Consider the following 25,085-nt stretch of genomic DNA (forward strand, 5'->3'; position numbering starts at 1 on the left):
ACTGTAAGGGGTGGAGACTACATCAAGACATGAACAGTAACCAAAAAGAAAATAATACCTGGAATTCTATACTATTGCTAATTTAGAGGAGGAATTGGCACTTTTTTTTCTGTAAAGGGTCAAATAACAAATATTTTAGGCTTTGTGGGCCAGATGGTCTTTGTCACAACCATCCAACTCTGCTGTTGTCCCAGGAAAGCAGCCATAGACAGTGTATGAATGAATGGGTGTGGCTGTGTTCCAGTAAAACTATTTATAAAAACAGGTGGCAGGCCATAGTTAGTCAGTGGGCTGTAGTTTGCCAACTTCTGACTTAGGATACGTGACATTCTAATATACTTTTTCCTCCTTAAAAACAGCACCTCACACAATGCCACAGAACTATGATACTGTTTTATAACCTGCTGGGTTGGAGTTGTGTCTTATGACCACTCTAAGAATAAGGATTTAAAATCTGTTCATGCATTTCCTGTGGCGCCACCCCGAGGACATTATTGATTCCATCTCTCAATAATTCCTACCATGAAGCTCCATGTGAAGAACTTCCTTTGGAACTTAGTGGCAACAGAAGTTTTGCTTCCCCTAACTTATTTTTTTTCCTTTAAAACAAATTATACAATTCTCATATTTCCCCCTTTGTTTGGCCTCTAGGAAGCTCAGAGTCTCACTTGAGACTCAATTATCACAACTATAAAGACCCGACAGATTGCCTATTGTGCTTTATCCATCCATGCATTGGTATTTTACCTTATTTTAATTTTCTATGTCTTTCTATTTTACTGTTATTTTATTGTATAAACTGTGTGGAATAACATTGAGTAAAAATATGAAATTCTATTCCTTGGATGCAAAGGAACACTGAATCTGTATTAAAAATAGCTCCAAATTAGAAATAACCCTCATATGCATCAAGAGGAGAGTTAATAAATTGTGGCATCATCATACAATGGAATTTTACACAGAAACAAAAAGATGAAACTGCTAATACATACTACAGCATGGAAGGATCCCCACAGACATCGTGCTGATTAGAAGAAGACAGACACAAAAGAGTAAATACAGTACAATTCCATTTATACCAAGTCCAAGAATAGGCAAAACAAATCGAAGGTAATGGAAGGTAATCAGAACATGATTACTGTGGGGCAGGGGTGATTTTCTGGGAAGTGGCAAGAAGAAATCGTATGAGGTGCCGGAAATGCTTTGTATCCGGGACTGAGCTGTTGTTATGGAGTATAGACACATGTAAAAATCATTGGGGTGTAGACTTAGGATTAATATACTTTATGCACTTTACTGTGTAAAGATACCAGCTGCTTCTCAAAGAGCACTGCTAATAATGCAGCGTTTTGCTTCTTCTTCTGCGTCTATGCCCTGGTGTCTATTGCAAAAGAACTTTAAAATTGATGATCTCAAACATCCCTACCTTTTTAATTTTTCTAAGTTCATAAGTTAGCAGCAATTGAACCCTTTTTTTATACCATCTCTCTTAAATGCAGAGCTGAAAAAATAAGTAAAGATAGCTTTTCAACCCCACTGTCTATGGTTATGCTGTTCGTCTGCGGCATGAGGAGCTTGAGAGGGTTGAGTGGGGGCTGGAATCCGGCCCCTGGGTTACTTGCCAAGCTCAGCTCTTGAAGGCAGTGTCTGCCTACAGTGGCACCTTGCTTATTTGCACCAATATACTTTTTCTAATTTGCACTTAACAGCACAGGTCAGTAGCAGATCTACACAAAGATGATGCTTAGGGCATAATATTAATATTTAGGACTAAGGGTATATTTGGTGATCTTTAGAATAGAAGCCAGTCTCTGCCTGTATCTTTGCAACCTAAGGAATGTTTTATAAAATAAAATAGGAAGAATCAATATCAATTCACGTGTACATTTACTTAAGTATGTTAAGAAGACAAGCTCTAGTTGGCCTAATATAATGGCTTAATGGGGCAGAGCCATATAGAATTTGGGGAAGAATGAGTTTTTGCTGACCTAAGAGATCCATACTTTAGGCTGAGTCCCCTTAGAGAGATGGAACTCATCTTGACTTCTAAAGAGGTCATCACTTAGAGGAACGCATGTGAGCAGAAGACGGGACGAAGCATCTAATCACATCTGTCCTAGCTGACACGCCGATGTCCAGGAAAGAACGCAACAATGAGAAACAAAAGCAGATTGAGGCCTAAAAAGACCCTTAACATTTTTAAGTGCTAAGATACAAATTTTACATTACATTATCAGCCAGATATATAGACACCATCAAGACCTTCATCTTCCTAGCTCTTCCAGTATGTAAAAATAAAGCTAAATCATAATGAAATATTAATGCATGCTGGAGAGATGTTCAGATTATACTGGCTTCTTCTTATTTGGTATGAGATAAACTAGAATTATTGGTAGCTGTGAGGTTTTCTCCACCACAATAAGAAAGTCTGTCCAGAAATAATGATGGTAGAAAAACAAATCTCAAAGAACACATTTTAAAAAATATTTTAATTCTAGTATAATTAATACAATTAATAAGTGTAATTAGTGATTGCCCATAAGACTTTAATTTTAATTTAATTTTACTAAAAATATAGTATCTACTTTGGGCACCTCAATATATATTTGGGTAAAATTTGCATGTAAACATGTACGTAACTTTCCTTTGGAAAAGGAAAGTTGTAGCACTGTTAACTCAGCCCTTTTGGAGGAATAGAGAAATATGTCTCTGCTAAAAATTCCAGATGTTAGGATCACTTCCTTGACCAGCAACACAATCTGAACACACTCTCACTAACTGAGAGCGTATTTGACTTTTGTTCTTTGAACACCCCCGTGGATTTTTTGATGGACTCCTGACATGGTCGCGTTCCCTTTGATTGAAAGTAACAGAGACCACTTCAAATCAATAGAAGCAGAAAAAGAGATGTCCTGAGAAGATCCTGGCCATGGAGGCTGGATTCTAGTTTCAGAATTCTGGGAGAGAGTCTTGGTTGCCCCAACTTTGTCCATGCATCCAGCCCTGAGCTCATTAGCTGTGGTGGGTGGCAGAGTCACACAGTTCTAATGTGGCCCTGGGGTCCACTGATGGGAGGGTGAATTTTCAGCAGGGCAGAGATAGGCAAGTGTTGGGAAGATACTTCTGAAGTGGTTCACTCTAGCTCTCAGGAGTTGTCTGCTCAGCTCACCTTCCTCCTTCACTGCGAGAACTGTATATAAGCTGCCCAGGGCTTCTGTGAGCCTATTGCTCCTTGAAGTGGCACTGGACATAGCTCCTGATGGCATTGCAGCTTTCAGATTTCTTCTTTCTGTCTTCATTACGGCAGCTCCCGGCTTGAGCTCATGCATGGTGAAGTTATTGCACAGGAAGTCATGGGCTGGAGTAGGTGGCCAATCCTAGACTGAAACCCCTTCCAAATTTTGGAAGCATTTGTTTTTCATTGCCTATGTGGCTATCTTTCTCTGAACATAGTTTTCCTTCCTTAAATTTTAAATCTTGCAAAGAGTGGTGAGATTTTGTGTTTATATTTGAATCCAATCTTCTTTGTGGACGTGGAATTAAAAGGAAAACAAAACTGTTTAAAATTAAATGAGGGGATGACATGGCTCCTGAAAATAGACTGATAGCGTTTAGACCAGCTGGCTCTGTGCTCTCTCAGGGATTTTAGTAACATTTTTCATTTCTAAGAAAACTTGATCCTTGACAATGACACTGACAGGGACTCTTCTTTTTTTTATTATTAATTCATAATTTTGGCTTATTTTGTTGCGCTCATAAAAGAGCTCCTGGGATCAGATTGCTTTGACATGTAGAATTTAGAGGCTTTCTAAACTCTTGGTTTCTACTTTCAGATCTTAAAATGGAATTTAGATTCCCCTAGCATTCTTACTTATTTTGCCCAAAGGACTTCTCTGGCTAATGTTCATAAGACTCAGATGGCACTTATTTAGTGCCTATAGTTTGCCAGGAAGGGTGCTAGACACACAAATGGCTAAGAAGTCCCTGGCCATAAAAGGCTGTGGGAATTGACTATGTGAACATGTGATTGCTCTACACTAGGAGAAGAACTCCATGGTAGTACTCTGAGGCTATGGTAATAATACAAAGGAGGGAGCGTCCACTTGGCATGAGAGGTGGTCATGAAAAGCCTCAATGAGGCTACAACACCATCTCCTGTCTTGTCTATCTCAACCCATGTAATCACCAACTGTGTTTTCAGCCTTCCCTCTCTTCATCTTGTGTTGGGCTCTTGCCTTGGAAGCTCTCCTCTGCTGCTTGGTGCTAAGAGCCCCTTCTGTTATGCTTGGGCAGACTGAGGAGGGGGGCTCTGCTGTGTTTGGTTCTGGTTGGAGAAGTTAAGGCCAGACCTCCCTGCACATTCCTGCAGCATCCTTGAACCTGAGGCAAATCGATCAGGCACAACTCACTCTTACTCAGCTGGGCTGACAAATAAAAACCACACAAACACAACAAAGGACCTCCAATAAACTTAAAACACAGTGTCAGGAGACTGTCATAGCTGTGATGAAGCCTCATATGATGTTTTTGTGCTAATCCTACCTGATTCAAAAGTCACAAAATCATTTCCAGCCAGAAGGCCTGAAACTTAAGGCAGAGGTGTTTTTCTCAGGGATTTCGAGCAATATTTTTCATTTCTAAGAAAGCTTGATCCTTGACAATGACATTGACAGGGACTCTTCTCTTTTTATTATTAATTCATAATTTTGACTCATTTTGTTGAACTCATAAAAGAGCTCCTGGGATCAGATTGCTTTGACATGTAGAATTTAGAGGCTTTCTAAACTCTTGGTTTCTACTTTCAGATCTTAAAATGGAATTTAGATTCCCCTAGCATTGTTACTTATTTTGCTCATATTCTTACTGCATTTGTGGGACAAAACTGCAGTGAAATGTAAGAACAGGATGGGTCTCTGAGCTGGCATGGTTACTATAATGAATCTGGCAAAACTCCAGGCCTCTACCTTTAGGGAAGTTGTAGAAATGGCAGCTGCAAAGGTGAGCTAATGTCAAAGGCATTTATACTCAGGGACTTTGCAAGTCTTCCTGGCACCTCCCACCCTTATTTGAGTCTTAGAGGGTAGAGAAATTTGTACATGCTTATACCCATTCCCATCTTTATTCAAGCCTTATGGACCAGACCATCAATGAAAGAAAGCCCTCCTTGGTCACTGGTACTGGCCATGTAGTATAGAGCGAGTGCCTAGCCTCACTGGCTTTGGTTCCCTTATCTTTAAAATGGGGATAATAACTTGGGAAAGCAAGCTGGTGCAGTCCCTCTGGAAAACAGTATGGAGGTTCCTCAAAAAACTTAAAATAGAACTACCCTATGACCCAGCAATTGCACTACTAGGTATTTATCCAAGGGATACAGGTGGGCTGTTTCGAAGGGACACATGCACCCCAATGTTTATAGCAGTGCTATTGACAATAGCCAAAGTATGGAAAGAGCCCAAATGCCCAACGATGGATGAATGGATAAAGAAGATGTGGTATATATATAGAATGGAGTATTACTCAGCAATCAAAAAGAATGAAATCTTGCCATTTGCAACTACATGGATGGAACTGGAGGGTATTATGCTAAGTGAAATTAGCCAGTCAGAGAATGAAAAATATCATATGACTTTACTCATATGAGGACTTTAAGAGACAAAATAGATGAAGGGAAGGGAAATAAAAATAATATAAAAACAGGGAGGGGGACAAAACATAAGAGACTCATAAAAATGGAGAACAAACAAGAGGGTTACTGGAGGGGGTGTGGGAGGGGGGATGGGCTAAATGGGGAAGGGGCTCTAAGGAATCTACTCCGGAAATCATTGTTGCACTATATGCCAATTTGGATGTAAATTAAAAAAATAAAATTTAAAAATGTGAAAAAAATGGGGATAATAACTTCGAAAGATTAAAGATAACAAAAGTGAAGTGTTGAGTACAGAGCTTGGAACACAGGAGATGTTCCAAACCTGGTAGCTATTGTCTTTATATCGTCAAACAAAGGCTGACAGCTCTCTAGGTCAGTACTACCCTTGCTATAGTCCACAGACCTGCATTAGTTGGTAAGTTGTTACCAGTCCCTGATGACATAAGGACTGAAATGGAGAGTGAGCGTTTAGAAACTTTGATAATTTGACAGAGTAATTTTGTGTCTATTCAATCTAGTGATAAGACAGTTGGTCTTATATTTTGTTTGTATTTGTGCTTTTTAAAAAGTTTTAGTTTGAGGGCAATTTATTTTTCTAGTATTTATAAATTCTGAGTTTGTAACAATTTGGAAATGTAAGAAACTCATTCTTCTGCACAGATTGTTTGAGATGCACTGGCCTAGCTCATTCCCCACCAGCTAAATTACTGAAGCCCCAGCCCGCAAATGCCTCACCTCCTGTATCATTTGGGGAACCTTCTAGGGGCATCTCCTATAGGGAGGCTCATGCACACTCCTTTTGGCTGCTTCATCTCATCTGTCCTATCCACTGTGCTGTTGTTACTTTTCCTGGCCAGGATGAGCCCATCATTGTGGCTTGATCTCTTCTTTTGTTTGCTGGCCAATTATTCTTCCCAATATGTATCACTAGTGAAAAGCTCTCCTGCTCTGGAGACTCTGTTATGTGCTCATTAAGCATAACTTCTCTGTCACCTTCATCGTGTAGCTTCTAGAGGTAAATTTTTTAATCAATTCATTGAAGCCACTCTCAGCTTGGGAAACCTGATAGGTTTCCTAGGCTCTAAGACCAGAGGAATTTGAATTTCATTACATTATACAGAACTCAAAGCGATCCACCTTGGTCTCTTCCTAGCCTGATCACTCTGGCTGTCCTCCCTTGGGGTGTATCTTTCCTTCCCATTGGGCTCACTCTTTCCTGGACTGAGTAGTGGGAGTCTCTTCCTAACGGCTGGGAGGAAGGGTCTTGCCCCCGAACTCCATTTACCAGCCTTGGTGTGGCAGGAAATGATGTCTCCTATATTCTGAGCCAGTCTGCACCTAAACAAGCCAGGGGTGACCTTAGTTCTCACTTGCTGGACAACATGGCAACTTACCCCCTACCGTAGAGTAAGTGACTAGAGTGGAAGGTTTAGGGCTGCAGTCATTTTGGGGCTAAGTCTGCCCTGTATTGCTCATCTCCAGGCATGGAAGACTGAATACACAGATGGACCCAATTTTTTTGCATCTCCCTTTACTGAAGCCCTTTGGTAGGGTCTTCCTACTTGGACGCTGGGCTTGGTGACATGACTTTAGTCAATGGGACAAAACAATTGACACAAGCAGAGGCTTGAATAAGTACTTGTGTACTTATTTCTCTTTCCTCAGACCTGCTAAATTTGGAGGGTAGTTTGTTACAGAACAATGACTAACTGATATACTAGGTATTTTTATTAAGTGAAATCAAGTTCAAATGACCATTCATTAAGAACACCCAAAAGGTTGAGCTATGGAGGGACATGTGAGAAGTGGAAGGACAAAAAGCCCTTTCCCTGGGACTGGTTTTCTCTTGAGAGTATTTTGTATTGATCTTATGAATGGACTGTAAACATCTGAACCCCAGAGATTTAAAAGAAATGTTTGAAATGAGCTCTTTCTTCTTTAACTTTGTTACTGCCTTGGGTCCCTGAGGATTGGGAGACCTGGACAGATTAGTATATATTTCTTTGGCAGGTGATGCAATCTGTGAGATCCGAGAGCAAGATTCTACGTTGTTAGAAAGGCTTTTTGGATGGGAATGAAAAAGCACCATGAATTCCCTTGCATAAAGAGTGAATTTCTTGCATTAAAATGTTGAGCTTCTCCTAAACTACTTGTGCTGGGATTGACATCACATGCTTAGGGCTATTTAATCTGTTTTAAAGCCTTGTCTATATGTGGAGGGGAGACATTTTTAAGTTAAAACAAGTCCTCACTTTATTCTTTTCTGAGTGACCACATTTTATTCCCTCATTAAGCGAACTGAATGACCCATAGCAACACATGTGGATGTGGGAGTTGGGATGGCATTTACTTTTCATGGGATTCCATGAAGACTTTTGCCGAACACTTTTGCTATTCCCTAAATGGAATGACTGGGTAATTAAGCATTTTTTTGGAGAAAAAATTGAGTCTCTTAGGAGAATCTTGAGGATATCTAATGTGGATATGAACTTGTTAGAGGGATATGAGAAGATTACATAGAAATAACAGTAAAGAACAGATACAAACATGGCTGAGATCCTAATAGGTTATTATATACCTGGACGTGCCAAGCTATATACCTGGAGGAGAAAAATTGAGAAACACGCTTGGGCTAATAGTTATTTTGTTACTGTAACAGTTTCAATGTTACTTTTTTATGTTTTCAATTCTGAATAGTATTCCCTCAGAGAGCTCCTAATATCTGATTCCCTACTATTTACTTTATTTCTTACGGTTATCTTCATTTTCATCCAAAGCAATGTTATTTTCTCAGATTCAGTCTAAACACAAACATGACATAGCTTTGCTGAATCTGCAGATTTATGTCAAATTAATCACAGATGGAAGAACATTCCATGGATGGCATCTAATTCCTGTATTCTCCAGGCAAATTACAATGTAATTATAAATGCATGATTTTTTAAATTTCCTGATTGTATTTATCAGGATAAATTATTCCATTTTAGGAAGTTTTGGATTCTAAAGCTGATTTGAGTATCTTTTAACAACTTCAGAGGTTTATTCTGTTTCCATAATGTGGTTTGTTCATTTCGGCTAAAATGATTTAGTTCTTTGAAAACATATCAAGTATGAATTATAAATATTGAATGATCCTTTTGTTTTGTTTTGTTTTGTTATGTTGTTAAATTCTGTATGAGCTATTACTTTTAGTTCAACAATTTAAGAAATATTGAATGGAGGGCACTGTGCCAGACCCTGCAGGGAGATTTAAGGGCAGATGTCATTTCAGTTTATGGGTATGGTGGAACATGAATAATTTATTTCTCATTTTTGTTTTTTTTTTTATATTTTTAATTATTATTTTTAATATGTTGTCCGGGATAGATACTAGTTGCACATAGTACAAAATTCAAAAGATACATAGGTAAAAAATAAGACAAATTCCCTTTCCCTGTCCATCAGGTACCCAGTTTATCTCCCTGGAGGCAACTACTTTCTCCTTTCCATGCCCTCAAACATGCACGTATATGTGTGTTCTCACCTTCGTACAAAAGATATCATACCATATTATGCTGTTTTGTACCCCCCTTTTTTCTTTAACTTAAGAATATGTCTTAGAAATCTTGCCATATCTGGATATGTAGAGATGTCTCAATTTTTCTAACAACTGCAAAACATTTTGTTGCATGATGATGTCATACTTGAATTAACCAGCCTCTGATGGCATTTAGGTTTTTCTGGTCTTGTGCTATTATAAACAGGTGGCTGTGAGTTCTTTTGGAAATACATTATTTTTCCCTATACTTAACTTATTTTACATACAATGTCATATAAAACTGTATCTATATTCCTTAAAAATTTCCACAAATAAACACTGGACCAACTGAGAATGTCTTTTCACTCTTTTGGTTTTTTTTTTTTTTTTTTTTTTAACGTTTATTTATTTTTGAGACAGAGAGAGACAGAGCATGAACGGGGAAGGGTCAGAGAGAGAGGGAGACACAGAATCTGAAACAGGCTCCAGGCTCTGAGCTGTCAGCACAGAGCCCAACACGGGGCTTGAACTCACAGACCATGAGATCATGATGAGTCCTCACTCTTTTGGTTTTAAAAAATTTTAGCTTCTCAGTTTCCCTGCACACAGATATTTTATTGAATTCTTTTTTCTTTTTTCTTTTTTATTTTTTGGTTTTGAATACTTTGAAAGTTTAACTCTAGTATTTTGAAATTCTGGAAGCCCCAGAGTGTATCAGAATATGGACATCTAACCAATAGCTTTGCAGGCCAGTGGTTCTCAAACTATCTGTGGTGAAGGCCCAGTTCTTTTTCTTTCTTTTATTATTATTATTTAAAAACTCTCCAATCCATTATAGACCAGTAACCACTATGTTCCTCACACCACATTCAACCAGGCCTCCACCTTGTCCCAAGAGACAAATTGCTAATCACATGCTTGGATGCTGTATCCATGTTAAAATTTCTAGCTAACACTCTTAAATTTCCTTTGTAGCACTGTCGTAGGACCCAAGATTCAATTCCTTCCAATCATGGTTTTTCCCAGCCTCTAGTAGAAAAACACTGTTTTGATGGAAGAACATCTTTCTTGAATAGGCAAAAGCAACACTGAATAAAGAACAAATTTTGTTTTCATTGTCTTAAATGTACTCTTACCTGGCACTTCATTCTCTAAAAATTACGTTCACTGGGAAAAGTCCCTTGGTCAAATATATATTCATGATGATGATCATTAAAGCTTCTTATTCTATCTTTAAACAAACTCAGAATTGTGATTGGTCACAGAAAGATATGGAGACTGAGTACTGTTCTTTATTTTTTTCTTTCCTTCCTTCCTTCCTTCTTCCCTCCCTCCCTCTTTTTCTTTCTCTTTCTTTCTTTCTTTCTTTCTTTCTCTTTTCCTTTCTTTTTTTCTTTTCTTTCTGTGTGTGTGTGTGTGTGTGTGTGTGTGTGTGTGTGTGTGTGTTTTGCCACTCAGAGGCCAAAGGCCAGATTCTCACAATTTTCTGACTTGTCTGCCTCCATCTCCAGCAGGGAATGACTTTTTGCCACTTGACTCTTTACACAAAACTGCTCAGTGGGAGTCTTTCCCCCAACGGAGAAACAGAGTTGTTAGAGCTGGAATATATGTATCTACAATTACTTTAAACTTCTAAATGTATACTCTCCTGAAAGACTTTTCTTGGAAGGTAATTTTTTTTTGAGGAAAGGAATTTTAAAACATTGGATAAAATCCAATGCTTGAAGAAAAATAAGGAAAATTGGGGTGGGGAGGGAATTATGCCTTTTTGAGAGGCATAAGTAAATCAAAGATATATCTACCACACGAGTTTCAGGAGTGAAAAATCACCTATCTACTAATCTAGCCGGTAATCTGGATGCAGAAAGGCGTGAGCTGGTAGTAATTGTCCAGTAGCCTGTCCAGAGCTGGGCATTGGACCAACCTGGACTTTTTGCCCCAGGATCAGTCTGTTGCTCAGTTGGAGGCTAATGAGGCTTCACTCTGAATTCCTAGCACCTAGGACATTACCTGGCTCATAACAGGCACTCTTGACTTTTGAAGGAATGGTCACAAGTCTTCCCTTGTCTTTTCTCTTACCATTCAGTTATTTGGCCCAGTGGATGGAAAGTGCATTCATTTTTGCTCCTGCTAATCACCAGCATGGTGATGACTCCTGACCCTGTATTTCCATTTGCTCTTTCAGTTGAGTCCCACATCTCCAGCTACTTACTAGGAATTTCTGTTAGGATATTTTACATTTGCTTCAAACTCAACATCTCTAAAGGAATTAATCTTCTTCCCCAAACCAGCCCTGCATCTTCAAATTTCCATTGATGGAATATTACTGTCCTAGTTATTCAAGTGTGAAATTTTGTAAATGGATAAATCTCTGAATCCAACCAGTCACCAAATCCCTGAAGGTGTCTATCATCCATTCTTTCCTCTGAAGTTTTGTCACCACACTAGTTAATTTTCTTACCTCCTCATTCTAAAATTCTTGCCATTGTTTCTTCCTGCTCCTTTCCAACTAGCGTTGATGCCAAATGTATCTTTTTATTGTTGACATCACAGCTCTTACCTGCCCCAAATCCATTGTCATGATGTTCTACAGTATTGAATTAAATTTTTTCCTGCTGGCTTTCAAGATCCTCCATTTATTATTTCCCAAAATATAGATACCTTTAATTCTAGGCAAACTGACTTCCTCATCAACCATTGTGATATTGTGACTTATAATAAGAAATATATATTTGGTCTTCAACCCCTAGCACAGAGCTCCTAAAACCCTTGAAATTTCCAAACTGATGAAAGCAATCACGGTGTCTTTTGTTATGTTAATGAAGTGACTTTTGGAAGAAACCTAAGGGTGGGGCCTGGTTGCTAGGGAACCAATCTGGGGATTTAGTCCCTCACTCTGGACCTCCAGGGAAGGGAGGGGGGCTGGTGGTTGAATCAATTTCCAGTGGCAAATGATTTAAACAATCTTGTCTGCATAACAAAGCCTCCTTCATTAAAACCTGAAAGGATGGGGTTCAGAGAGCCTCCCAGTTGTTGCTAGGAGTATGTTGTTCTTAAAAAGAACACGGAAGCTCCTTTCCCCACTCCTTGCTTCCATCTAGCAGTTCCTGAGTTTTATCCTTTTCTAATAAACTGGTGCTCTACTACATAAAATGTTTCTCTGAATTCTGAGAGCTGCTCTAGCAAGTTAATCAAATCTGAGGAGGGGTTGTGGGAACCTCTGATGTATAGCTGGTTCATCAAAAGTACAGGGGACAACCTGAATTTGAGATTGGCATCTGCAGTTGCAGAGGGGATAATCTTGTAGGACTGAACCCTTAACCGGTGGTATCTGACTATAACTCCAGGCAGACAGTGTCAGAATTTAGTTGGATTGTAGAACACCTAGCTGGTATTGGAGCATTGCTTGTTGATATGGGGAACGTCCTACCCTGTCCTATGGTGGAATTGGGTGTGAGTCCCTCTTAACCATCCTAACCATCCCAGAACCTTCTCTGGTCCTGTCATTATACATAATCTCTTTTTTATTTGATTTCTCACCCATTGTATGCATCCAAATGGCACACATCCTCAAACTCCTGCTCAGATTCTTCTTCCTCCAGGGAGCTTTGTTCTCCACTCTGTCATATTTCCCTCTTTTTTATTTTTAATATTAAAAAAATATTTATTTATTTTTGGGGTGCCTGGGTGGCTCAGTTGGTTGGGCTTCTGACTTCGGCTAGGGTCATGATCTTGCGGCTCGTGGGTTCGGGCCCTGCATTGGGCTCTGTGCTGGCAGCTTGGAGCCTGGAGCCTGCTTCAGACTCTGTCTCTGTCTCTCTGCCCCTCCCCTATTCATGCTCTGTCTCTCTTATATATAAATAAAACATAAAAAAATAAAATATTTATTTTTGAGAGAGAGAGAGAGAGTCAACAGGGGAGGGGAAGAGAGAGAGAGACATAGAATCCGAAGCAGGCTTTGCCCACAAAGAGCCTGATGTGGGGCTCAAACTCACAAACTGTGAGATCATGACCTGAGCCAGTCAGTTGCTTAACCGACTGAGCCACCCAGTTGCCCCTCATGTTTCCTTCTTCTTGTGGGCATGTTGAGAGGTGAGACAAGGACAGTGAAGGAAATGGAGATTGTATATGGCAGCCACAACATTTTTTGGGAGCTAAAGGGATCACAGAGTGCTTCCTTTTACATTTTTTCTTATTTAATTTCTTAAAGGCTAGTCAAAGGAATTGGGAATATTTGCCTGAAAGAAAAGATGACTTTGTTTGGGGTCATGAGAGTTATTCTTAGTTTTTATGAGGACTATCATGCAGAGAAATTCTTATTCTGGGTACTTTAGAGCCCCAGTCCTATGTGTAATCAGGATTATGTGGGTTAAGTTACCAAAAGGCAGAAACTTCATGTAATGTCTAGCAAGGTGGAACTATTTTTTTTTTTTTTAATTTTTTTTTAACATTTATTTATTTTTGAGACAGAGAGAGACAGAGCATGAATGGGGGACGGTCAGAGAGAAAGAGGGAGACACAGAATCTGAAACAGGCTCCGGGCTCTGAGCTGTCAGCACAGAGCCCGACACGGGGCTTGAACTCACAGACAGCGAGATCATGACCTGAGCGGAAGTCGGACGCTTAACCGACTGAGCCACCCAGGTGCCCCGGTGGAACTATTTTTTGACAGAGAAACTGGACATGGGGAAATTTTCAAATGATTGAAAGCTGTTAGAGGGGAAAAAGTGGTCCTGAGATAGACCCAGTGTCAGGAAAGGTCATCAGCAAGATGGCTAAAATAAACTCACTATGAGGATCAAAAGAGATGAGATCAGAGGGGTGACCCTCGCATAGGTGGTCAAAAGGGAGAAGTTCTTTTGAGACCATGACGGGTGGCTAGCTCGACCTGTCCTGCACTGGCCATTCAGCTGTCGGGCTCGTACTCGTGGGTATGGAAGAGCAGCATCGTCACTTTGGTGGGGTACATCTTGATAGTCTATGTTTGCAGGACTTTTGCAAGATTGAGCTGTGCTCCATGGCAGTGTGGGGTGATGTGACCAGAGCTGGTGACATGATGCATGTGGCAGTGGTGGTGAGTAGAATTCCATTCTAGACTACTTGAGTATCAGTTGTGACCAGTGCAGAGCTCAGAATTTCCACATGGAAGGGGTCTGGGACAATCATCTCATTGAAGGGTGGAGTGTGTGTGTGTGTGTGTGTGTGTGTGTGTGTGTGTGACTGAATAGTATCTTATATGATATTAAGAGAATGTCTATAGTCTCTGTGAAAGCATGGGGGTATGAATAGAGATTATGGGACCACTGTGAGTCTCCCATCCCACCTCCCAAGGCCTCCATGGCTGGAATGACAGGGTCCTGGCTGGCGGGAACAAGTAGAACCTGCCCTTTAGCTGTGACCAGTGGCAATGACACTGGTCAGGTAGTGGTGAAGAGGTACTATTGTAGTTATGATAAGCTAAGCTGCTGTGACAAATGAGACTCCAAGTTAGCATGGCTGCAATGCTGCAGGAGTTTATTTCTTACTCACATAGCAGTCTAACATGGCTGTTCCTGGTTGGTGGGTATCTCTCCTTTGGGCAATGATTCAGAAATCAAGGTGTCTTTCACTAGATGCCCAGAGACATTGGCATTTAGGTAGGAGGGAACAGAAAGAGAAAAGAGACACTGCTTTATAAAGCCTGGCCCTGAAATGGTACACATCATTCCTCCTCCTATTCCATTGGTGAAAATTAGTCTTATGTCCATATAACTGCAAAAAAGTCTGAGAAATGTGGGCTAGTCTTGTGACTGTTAGGTCCTGTGACTAAGGAAGGAGAGAAGGTTTGGATACATGCCTGGCAGTGTTTGTGTGGGTTTGCACTAGGCTTCTGGTGCATCTGGGCTTGTGGTGGGATTTCCAGTGCAGTAGGGGTCACAGCTGGGATGTGGAGTACAGCACGGATCGTCCAAACTCTGAAGCTTGGTGATCCAGACATTCCAAGAACATTCTGCTCACAGTTCGCACATGCAGAAATAGGCTGTGGGTTGCTTTGGCACGTGTGGGGTTCCCCCTAACTGGAGATATGAAATATATGGATGCAGCCAGGATCAGATGGTTGGACATGAAGACTTCTAAGGTCCTCCGAGCACTGACTCTCTGATCCTGTAATCCTGTGTATTTGTAAACGTATAATATAATGCACACTTACTGTTATACTGATTTGTATTGTTCATTTTGGTGGCAGCCTAGTGTAACAGAAAGAACACTTGCCTAGGAAGTATGGTAGGAACCTGATGTCTAGTCCAAACTCATGGTTCTGGGCAAGTCATTTACCTCCTGTGCTTTAATGTCCTCATCTACAGAGGGTGGCTATGTTAGAAGAGCTCCCTGAAAATGTCTACTTCCTAATCCCTGGAACCCACGAACATGTTATCTTACGTGACAAAAGGGACTTTGCAGGTGTGATTAAATTAATAATCCTGAGAGCAGGAGATTATCCTGGATGACATGGGTGAGATCAGTGTAATCACAAGCACCCTTAGAGAGGAGACAGGAGGATCAGAATCAAAGGCTGGACATGTGATAGTGGAAGTGGAGGTTGAAACGATGCCCTTTGAAGGTGAAAAAATGGGCTTTATTGGCCTGAGGAATGCAGGTGGCCTACTGGGGCTGGAAGAGGTGAGGAAATAGATTGATTCTCCCCTAGAGCCTCCAGAAGAAAGGCAGCTGTAGCATGACCTTGAGTTTAGCTCAGATGAACCATTGCAGACTTCCTGCCTCCAGAACTGTAAGATAATAAATAAGTGGCATGGTCTTTTTTATTTATTTTAAAATTTTTTTAATGTTTATTTTTGAGAGAAATGGAGAGAAACAGAGCATGAGCAGGGGAGGGGCAGAGAGAGAGAGGGAAACACAGAATCAGAGGCAGGTTCCAGGCTCTGAGCTGTCAGCACAGAGCCCAATGCGGGGCTCGAACTCATGAACCGTGAGATCATGACCTGAGCCAAAGTCGGGACACTGAACCGACTGAGCCACCCAGGGGCTCCCCTAAGTGGCATAGTCTTAAGCCACTAAGTTTGTGGTAATTTGTTACCATGGCAGTAAGAAACTAGTACAAACTCTAAGATTCTTTCTAGAACTAAAATATTGTAATTCTCGATTTCATGTATATTACTTACATGTCTTTGACTAGAATGAACTTTGAAGGCAAGGACTGCTTCTAAGAGTTAATCTTCTGTAACTCTGGCACATAGTTAAAGGGGCTTAATAATCATTGATTTTTTTTTTTTTTTTAGTTTTACTGAGGTATAACTGACAAAATTGTAAGATATTTCAAATGTGTAATGTAATGACTTGATATAATTTACATTCTGAAAGGGTTTCCCCCCACCCCCCATCTGGTTAATTAACATATTCATCACCACACATAGTATTTCTTTTTTGGGAGGTGAGAAAATTTCAGTTCTACTCTGTTTGCAAATTTCAATTGTATAATACAGTGTTATCAATCATAGTTGTCATATGATACATTAGATCCTCAGACCTAATTCATCTTATAGCTGGATGTTTATGTCCTTTTATCACTCCCAATTTCCTCCTATTTCCTCCATCCCTCACCCCCTGGCAACCACTTTTCTACTCTCTGTGTCTAGGAGTTAAGCTTTTTTTCTTTTTCAGTTGATATTTATTTATTTATTTATTTATTTATTTATTTATTTATTTTTAACGTTCATGCATTTTTGAGATAGATGAAGAGAGAGAGAAAGAGAGAGAGAAAGAGAGAGAGAGTGCGAGTAGGGGAGGGGCAGAGAGAGGGAGACACAGAATCTGAAGCAGGCTCCAGGCTATGAGCTCTCAGCACAGAACCTGACCTGGGGCTTGAACTGACAGAATGCAAGATCATGATGTGAGCTGAAGTAGGATGCTTAACTGACTGAGCCACTCAGGTGTCCCTCAGTTGATTTTTTAAAAGTTTCTGGGGAAGGGTGCCTGGGTGGCTCAGTTGGTTGAGTGTCAGACTTTGGCTCAGGTCATGATCTCGCAGTCGGTGAGTTCGAGCCCCACGTCAGCCTCTGTGTTGACAGCTCAGAGCCTGGAGCCTGCTTCAGATTCTGTGTCTCCTTCTCTTTCTGTCCCTCCCCCACTCATGCTCTGTCTCTCTCTCTTTCAAAAATGAATAAAAACAAAAAAATTAAAAAAAATATAAAGTATCTGGGGAAAGCAGAGAAGCCATGGTGACTATCAAGACTTTGGAGGTGGTCAGAAGCCATATGGACAACAGAGGGCTCTTCCAGATACCTCTTGATCTCTCATCGCTGGCCAAGCAATTATGTCTTTCTCTCCCACATCTTCTGGGGCCTCACATTTATAGGCTCACTTCTGCCCTATTCTCTGCAGCTGGCCCCAACTCTCAACACTGAGGCCCTGTCCAGTGTGGAGGATACATCCTTAGATCATCTTGGCCACCAATGTGGCTCCTACATGTATTCTGGTAGCTGGACACTTGCCTCTGTGATATAATGCACAGTGTTGGGTCTTTGTCCCTTGTTTCTGACACATAGCTTCTAAAACCCTTGGAATCTCCTGAGTGATAAGCATGTCCTTGCTGTGCTAAGGAGACAACTCTTGGCTGGGGGGCTGCTAGCTTTAGGATGGGGACTGGTTGCCAGAGAAGCCATCCAAGATTAGAAACTTGGAACTTTCAACCCAACCTCACGAACTCCAGGGAGAGAAGAGAACCTAGAGATTGAGCTCATCACCAACGGCCACAATCACACCTATGTATTGAACCCCCCCCTAATTGATGAGGTTCAGGGAGCTTCTGAGTTGGTGAACACATCCACATTCTGGGAGAGTGGTGTACCCCAACTCCATGGGGACAGAGGCTCCTGTGATACCTCTTCATCTGGCTATTCATTTGTACTTTTATAATAAACCATTATAGTAAGTATAACATTTCCCCAAGTTCTGTGAGTTATTCTAGAGAATGATCAAGACTGAGGGTCAGACCCAGGAGGGGATTGTGGGAGCCCCTGACTTTGTAGCCAAGTGAGACAGAGTGCAGGTAACCTGGGGACTGGTTTCTGAAGTGAGGGCAGTCTTCTGGGACTGAGGCTTTCACCTGTAAGGTCTGAGGCTGACTCCAGAGTGTCAGAACTGAATTGAATTGTAGGACACCCAGTTGGAGAATTAGGGAATTGGTTGATGTGAAGAAAAAACCTAACAGGCCTTATCTGTAGATGCAGTCTTCACCCTGAACTCTAGTTCTGGTGCCTGAACCTCTTGCCCAAGTCCAGGTTTGGTTAACTTGCCCAGATCATGGCCCCTGCACCCTTGGGCTTCTGCCTTGTTCCTGCCACTTCCTCTAGGACCTGAGGTCTTCATTTTGACCATCAGCCCAGTGTCTGTGTCCCTGTTGCCTGAGCCTGGCTCCTGATTGGTCTCTAAGCACTGTCTACTATCCAATTTCCTGCCATTGTCCTGTGTTCACATTAGCAGGGTAACTTTTCCCTCTGTTAGAACTACTTAATGCTGCCTGTCTGTCACATCTTTACTCCTCTGCCCCCAGACAGCTCAGTTTTCCAGAGAGGACTTCTAGCACTTAAGGAAGGGTTGTCCCACTGGAGCCTAGCTCTCTAGCGCACAAGGTCATCTCCTGGTTCTTGACTCTAACACTGTGTCCTAAGGCATTGCAGCCAGCAGAGTTATGCCCCAGGGGATTTTGAGAAATGACGTCAGCAGTGAACTTGGCCATCCCAGGACCTAATTAAATTAAGCTGTTTAGTGCCAGGGCTTGGCACATGTTTTAGCTTGAAAGTTAACAGGGCTGTCCCTGCAAGTCTAAGATGTAGGTAGAAAGAGATAGGAAGTCAGAGGAAAAATAAAGAGATTAAGGGGTAAGTGATGGAGCACACCACAGGGAGTGCCACAAACTTGACTTCTGGTACCTTCCCTGGCCTATTTTACTACACCAGCACTCTGAACAACAGGCTGTCATTGGAACAGGAGCACCACATACTCAGCTACAGGCAAAGTGCTGTTCTCAGAAAGCAAGAACAGAATTGCATATGGAATCTAGTGGCCTCTTCAGCAAATGGGGTGGAATGGTGGAGAGAACATGGGGTTTGGCTTCAAACAAACCTGAGTTTGCATCTCAGTTCTGCTCCTTTTGAACTGAATAAACTCGGGCAAGCTAGCTTGACCTTCCAAAGGCTCAGTTTTCTCATTTCTGATATGGGGATAACAGCACCAATTTCAAATGAGATAATGCAGGTAAAAACACCTAGTGATGTGCTTGACATAAAACAGGTGCTCAATAGATGGTGACTCTGCCTTTTCTTCCTTGTCACTGTTCCTTGTCACAGCACCAAGGCAAAATAGTCTTGGTGGCTTTGTGGAAACGTTTGTTGCTTTTCCTAGATACTGACTTAAAGCAGCAGATTTCTGCAAGCTGCCTGGTATCCAGGTGTCCTAAGGTCAGCCTGCATGCAGCTGCTATAATTGGCTCAGTTGCCTAAATGTCTCTTAGAGGAGGCAATTGCATGCAAACATGCTTATCAGGGTGGGTGGGCATATTTAAATCCTTGTGGGTATCTAACATCCAGGGCATTGTCATTGGAACTGCTGTAAAAATGGAGAAGCAAGGAGCTCCCATATTTGCCCCCTGCCCTTCTAAACCTAGGGAAGCTTTCTGGAAATCAGGTGGGTCTTTCCATGAGGAGTAAGTATTGCAAGCGTTGCAGGTTACGTTGCAAGCTTTTGCATGCACACATGTGCACACCAAAACCCAAGAAATATTTATTGGACTTCTGCTACATGCCAACCACTGTGTGAGCGATGCAATGGTGAGCAAGACACACATCATTCTCTCCTCTAATAGGGAAACACCAAGAGCGAGGATAGTCTGTCTACATATTAAAGCCTAGAGTCAGATGAAGAGCTTTCAGATATAGAATGAAAAACAGATTATGACTTGTTAATTGAGCACCTTTTGTTTTGCTCCTTGCTGACATAGCATACCTTTTTCAGAATTAATTTTCTCATTACATGATGTGTGATCAAAAGACAATTAGTAATTTGAACTGGAGGCAAATAAGCAATTGTCTACTGGTGAGAACTTGTACAGTTCTTGTTTGGAGAGATCTACAAAGCAAATGCATAGGCCGGTCCCAGGGGAGCACTGCAGACAGGGAAGGGTGCTGCTCTGGTATGGGGGGCTCCAGCGGGACTAGACTTTGAACTTTTGGCCTTTTGGGTGTAAAAGGAAGGAAAGTAATGTGGTCGCTGTCACCAGGAGAGACCCTCATCTAATGGCTAAAACACAGTCGTGGGATTTAGCTCTCATAAATTCTAACTCTCCTCTGCCAATGACCTGATGTGGGGCTTAAGCCAACCTCATCCTGCCTTAGTTCCCCCTTTCTATAAAATCAGAGAGCCAACCAAAGACTAAAGAGTCAGAAAACATGTATCCCAATCCTGGCTCCACCATGGACAGTTGAGAGAAGTTTGATTTTTGAAACCTCTGTTTCCTTCTGAAGGAATTCCTTCCTCCTTTTCCTTCCACTGTAGTCTGTCTGCTGGTTTGCAGTTCTTGAAATCAGAAACAAGACTTACTTTTTCGGCCCTTTGTAGAATAAGCCCCCAAATCATGCTTGCTGAATAAATGAATGAACCACAGCACTGAAGTTTGACTTCATCTACTGTCTTGGGGAACTTGGAGCTATACCTGTATGGACCTGCTAATAGCCTTTAAAGGCACCACTTGGGTTCCTTACAATGATGGGCATGTCAGTGAGGTTGGATGCTTTTTGGGGAGAGTGTACACGCTTAGTTCTTATTTATTTCATATGGACTATCTTCCTCTCTCAAAGGCCCTTTTTTAACCTGGTTTCCTCATCTTGTGGATCCCACTCCACTCCTGGATTCCACCCGGGGGGCATAACCAGGTGTGTTTTCTCTACCAAAGGACTGAGCCAGATTGGAAACTTTCTTTGCTACTGGTCATCTATGTGACTTTGAATGAGTTACCACCTCTCTTAGAATCTCAGTTTTCCATCTGCTCCATAGGGAGTATATTCCTATGTTGCTTCTATTTCCCCCAATGCAGGGTAGTAGTGAGAATCAAATGAGATGATTTTCTTGTGAATAGAGTTGGAAAACCAGAAGTGGTGATAGGAACCAAAGGCGAAATTTTTGTAATTGCCACTTACCAGCATCACCAACAACTTGGTTGTTTTTGTCTTCCCCACCACATCAGAGATGCCCACTGATGCCATGTAAAGAAAAATAAGGAAGCAGAGAACTAAAAATGCCTCTGTGGAATCGTAGAAAGTTTAAAGTTAATATACACCATTTCATATTCATTCATTCATTCATTTATTCATATTTCCATCCAGAAAGTAATTATTGAACATTAACTGTATACAAAGATAAATCAAACATGGTTCTGATCTTGTGGTTCCTTCAAAATGGTAAGAGAAGTAGTGCTCTTATCTTAAAAACCAATAATGCAAAGTAGAAAATGAAGGTATTCCTCTGATAACAGAAATATAGTTTGGTGCTATGATTGCACTGAAGGGGAGAGAGAATTTATCACCAAGGGGCAGGAAGGCTTATTATGAGAGATGGTTTCTGGCTGAGCCTTGGATAATGGGGAGGATTTGAACCTACAGAATGGGATCGGGGAGGGAGGGCATCCAAGCAGAGAAATGGCTGGAGTAAACAGGTGCATTTTGAATAGCAGGCTTCTCTGTGACTTTGAAGTCCCCTTGGCCCCCAACCTGGGTTGTGCTTGAAGTCCCCTTGACCCCCAACCTGGGTTGTGCTCCTGGTTCGAGGCTTGCTTGTTTTCATTTTCTGTTGTTTTTAATTTTTTCCTTTGATCTTTCTTAAGTTGCTAAAAAATGGTCTGCTATCTCACCATGCAGTAGATTTGAGCATGAGAAACTCATGGTCCTTACTAGTATAACCTTGGCTCCACGTTATGTAAAAAGTCCATCAAAAATTCTTCTGAAATGTGAGGTTCGCTTCAAAGCGCTCTTCTGTTGACCAAACCTTAGGAGGTGTCATGTCCAATCATCACTTCTCAGTTACTGGGCTTCCCCCGCCTTGCTCTGAGATCAAAGGAAAGGAGAGTTCCATCATGCAAGTGAAAAGGAGTTTCACTGAGGTAACTGATGGGGAGCAGAAATTAAACAAAAGGGGTCAAGAAACTGCTAGTTCAGGGTGTGGGAAGAATCCGCAACTTGTTTGAGATACCAAGACAAGGTGGAAAACAAAGTGAGGCCACCACCGCATTCCAGATGATCAAACTTTGCTTTAGTGTGAATGCTTGAGAGACTATCATTTACAGGATTCATTGTGCTAGAAGCTGGGACCAATCCTCTTAAATTATACTGTGTGGCTCTTTCCTCCCACCACATTCAAGTAGCAAAATAAGCAGAGCAGGCATTTATAGAGTCTTAACCTGCATGTATATTTTGATGTATAAATTGGGCTACCTTAGAATATAAGAGGATTCTTTTTAGATTTTTGGATTTTGTGGTTGATAAATTTAAAAAAATGCATTCAACATAGAATTCTTAACTTTTTATTTGCCAAATCAAGGACATTAGACAAAAAGGACCTTGATAACTGCAAGCTGATTGTCATTATTTTAAAAAGAAAGAATACTGCGCGAATTATTGGGAAGGGCGTAACCTCAGACTAAAGGGCAGTCCTTCCTAAAAAAGTACAGTGGGTAATCTTCCACCTATGCTTTTGTTCTAAAGTGTTTCAAATTGCCTCATGGTGAGCCCAGGTCATGGGTCTAGTCTTCGGGGACCTGTGTATCAGACTAGATCTGGCTTCATTAGTTTAAATGGGTTGAGGAATTTCATGGGTGCATGGATGGTTTTGAATACAGTCACATCAATCCCAAAAAGGTTTATTTTGTACTGGCATCACATTTCCTGGCACTTGGTGAGATGATGGTGTAGCCAGTTCACTTTTATTCTGACTCATTTGTGGGAAGGGAAATTTAATTCTCTGGGAACCCATGTTTGTATTAGTGTTAAATCATTTGTCTGCTGTTTAATGATTTATATACACAGTGCAAAGAGGTCCCAGAATTGCCTTCCTGATTGTTCCACACCCAACCTCCTCTTACCCGCTCCCCACCTTCATTCCACTCCAGGTTAGAGAAATAATTTAGTCTTGTGCCTTAGGGAATCTGTCTGAGACACTATTCTTCAGCTTACTCATTCCATATATATATATATACATATTTATACTCTATTGATATTGGGCTTTTAGATGAATACAAAGACTTCTTGAGGGTGTTTAGATAGGTACTATGTGATATTTTGTACTAATAACATGCTGAACTGCTTCGCCTTCTTAACTCAGCAATTGGTCTCCTCCCAAACTTGATGCACCCCTTTTGGATTGTAAATTTTGATCCTCTGATTTATTCCCCTCCAGTTCATATGCCTAATGTGCACAGGGCCTTGGTGCTCATTAAAACAGAGACTTTTATTTGAAGGGTTGCTCTGACAGTGTGCTGATGGGACCTCATATATTACACTTCTCCACACTGGCCATCTATAATTTAGTATAGTGCTCCTATTCATGTAATGTTCAGCATTTGCCATGCTTATGAGTAATTGACAGTATACAATGGTATCAATAAATCAGATGGGCTAGGCCCCGTCCTTTATGATCAGTTTCCTTGTCTACCATGGAGGAAAGCTGAAAATCAGTGGCTGCCATTAACTGGGAGCTTTTCAGATCATAAAGTCAGAGAAAGCACATTTGTTGGCTTTTATTATTAATACATTTTGAGTGGCTGTTTCAAATAGATCTCCCTGGTTGGATAAAGAGACATGAAAAAAAAAAAAAGATTCCCCTTGTTGTTTTTTTTTAACTTATCTCAGTTCATTTCAAAGGAATGACTTATTTTGACAAAGTGAGTGAATTTGAGTTGTAATATCTATAATAGGCCAAATGATACAGGAGCTCTTGGGTTGTGTGATGTGGGGTGTATGTCACAGAACCAGCAAAACTAGGATTTATTTTCTTTAAATGCAAATCTGGAACAAGGTGGCTCAGGAATCACTGCACAGCAGTACCTAATAGTGTGTATGTAGCATGTCACTTACGGTAGCATGTCACAAAGTGCACTAGCATCTCTGGAATGCTCTTGTAGATGTTACATTGCCTAGGGATAGTTCTGGGAGTATATGTTTTTAAGAGAGACATACCTCAAATTTCCATTGTTGGTCATGAGTACCCTACATGAGCTCAAAACTGGGTATTGTCTCTTCATGATAATTCTTCCTGACATTGGGAGAAAAATGTAGGGGTCAAAAGTTTGCAGGAGGAAATGCTTAGCAGTCTCCAAGGAAAAGGTACCCTCTGGTGCTTGAAAATTCCAGTGCTGTGAATTACAAATCTTTACGAAGATGAGTTAGATGGGATTAGAATGCATGAGGCAGTTCAGCCTCTGGATTTTATTTCCTGGCTATGCTATTATGTACCAGTAACATGATCTTGGGCAAGTTACTTCATCTTTTAGAATCTTAGTCTCCTTGTCTCTAAAACGGGGAGGAAATTCTTGCCTCATAAGGATGTGTTAAAGATGAGATGATTTGATACACACAAAATACCTGGATAAGTGCCGAATAACTTTAATTTTTCCTCTCCTATACTTCTGAAGAAGAAGTGGAGTCATCCAGCAGCTTCTAACTCTATAGACTCAAATCTCTTAGCATCCCTGAAAAGCAGCAGTGTTATGGTTATAGATTAAAGATGGAACTCTGTATCCTGTGTCAGAAAGAATGCTGAGCAATTTAATTAGGGCTATGGCTGGCAAGGGTATTTTTTTATATCAACCTTGATATAAAATCATTTGTAACTGTAGGTAAAAATAAAATAAATTCTATAGGTAAATTTGATTTTTCA

The 25,085-nt window shown here is 40.9% G+C and overlaps 1 long non-coding RNA gene across 3 annotated transcripts in view; it reads left to right on the plus strand.

Annotated features, from left to right (window-relative positions):
• Positions 1-25,085, plus strand: part of LOC132663580 (uncharacterized) — a 105,982-nt gene that overhangs the window by 1,655 nt on the left and 79,242 nt on the right. The window contains exon 1 of one of the 3 annotated variants that reach the window (XR_013551816.2): positions 14,162-14,238. The exons of the other annotated variants lie outside the window; for them this stretch is intronic. This is a non-coding gene — a long non-coding RNA (uncharacterized LOC132663580). Of the gene's footprint in view, positions 1-14,161; positions 14,239-25,085 lie in introns of those variants that run through there. 3 annotated transcript variants of the gene reach the window in all.

The sequence above is a fragment of the Panthera onca genome, chromosome D4 (assembly GCF_046562875.1).
Source record: "Panthera onca isolate mPanOnc1 chromosome D4, mPanOnc1 haplotype 2, whole genome shotgun sequence".
NCBI classification, from domain to species: Eukaryota; Metazoa; Chordata; class Mammalia; order Carnivora; family Felidae; genus Panthera; species Panthera onca.